Here is a 901-nt window from a genome sequence, read left to right as displayed (position 1 = left end):
GTGATAATTTGATTTTAAGTGGCCGGGTTGTATAAACGGTGTACTTTACTCTGTCTAGCCTTCCTTCCCCAGTCGTTGTTCCATGGGAGGGAAAGTTTTATAGCAGCTGAAATATTCATGTTTATGGATCCGGTCGTAAAACACTAATGCAAGACCGAATAGCTGCAGTCTATTATAGTTTATCTGTGATGCTTTAACATACTTGCTGCATATTGGGATAAGCGGAGTCACTTTTGCACCGTAATGCACTCACTCCGCTTCGCTGTATACTTGACAAGAAAGAAGGAGAAGAAAGCTTTGTTTCTTTCATTTTCATTCTCTCTCTCTGCTTTCTCTGTTTGCTGGCTGCGTAAAAACCGTATGTTGCAGTTTTTGAAATTTGTTGAATCATTACCTAATCTGTCAGTGACTGTCGTACATATTACCCACCCCTTCACCCCTACCGCAAACGTTGCTGTACCACCACCTTTTATTCCTAAACACCAAGTAATAGACGATGCTACAATCTCTCGCATAACATGCTGAAAGGGACGCTGCAATTGGCCCTGCTGCTTGCCATGATCCTGTATTGCAATGCCGGTCGTACGTTGCGCAGACGTGTCAGTACAGCGCCGCTTTTCAAGCTTACATCACAACATTTGGACATCAATTGCAAGCTGGCAGTATTGCCAGGATTCCCACCACCGCAGGGCCGAGAATGACACCTGACAACACGTTTCAAAATATAATCTCCTCCTCAAAGGAGACACTGTAAAATAAACCAGCCAGGCTGTAAGCTCGGCGTTTGACAGGAAAGGATGAAAGGGGCTGCAGTCATGTCCCATTTTGTAGATCCAAACGCATAATTATTATTATTATTATTATTATTATTATTATTATTATTATTATTATTATTATTATT

This window comes from Pundamilia nyererei, unplaced genomic scaffold (assembly GCF_000239375.1).
Source record: "Pundamilia nyererei isolate P.nyererei 1_Seehausen unplaced genomic scaffold, PunNye1.0 scaffold00193, whole genome shotgun sequence".
In the NCBI taxonomy this organism is placed as follows: Eukaryota; Metazoa; Chordata; class Actinopteri; order Cichliformes; family Cichlidae; genus Pundamilia; species Pundamilia nyererei.
The sequence above is the reverse complement of the archived record's forward strand: the minus strand, read 5'-3'. Positions refer to the sequence as shown.